The sequence below is a fragment of the Passer montanus genome, unplaced genomic scaffold (assembly GCF_014805655.1).
Source record: "Passer montanus isolate IOZ18808 unplaced genomic scaffold, ASM1480565v1 scaffold10, whole genome shotgun sequence".
NCBI lineage: Eukaryota > Metazoa > Chordata > Aves > Passeriformes > Passeridae > Passer > Passer montanus.
The window spans coordinates 35819440-35819692 of record NW_024356505.1 but is presented as its reverse complement, the minus strand read 5'-3'; positions in this window follow the sequence as shown (position 1 = coordinate 35819692).

The window sequence follows — 253 nt, the reverse complement described above, 5'->3', positions numbered from 1 at the left end:
CTCACGAAGCCCCGCCCCCAGGGAAGCCCCGCCCTCCCCTCGGTCCCGGTCCGGCGCAGCGCCGCCGGCCGCCGGCAGGGGGCGCTCTCCGCTCACACGGGACGCCCGGCGGGGCCGTTCCAGAAACTTCCGGAAGCGGCGGGGCGGAAGTGACGGCGCGCGCTGGCGGCGCTTCCTGTTTGCGGCCGCTGCCGTTTGTCCCGGCGGGAGCGGCGGGCGGCACCGGCGGGAGCGGCGGCCGCGCTGAGGAGCC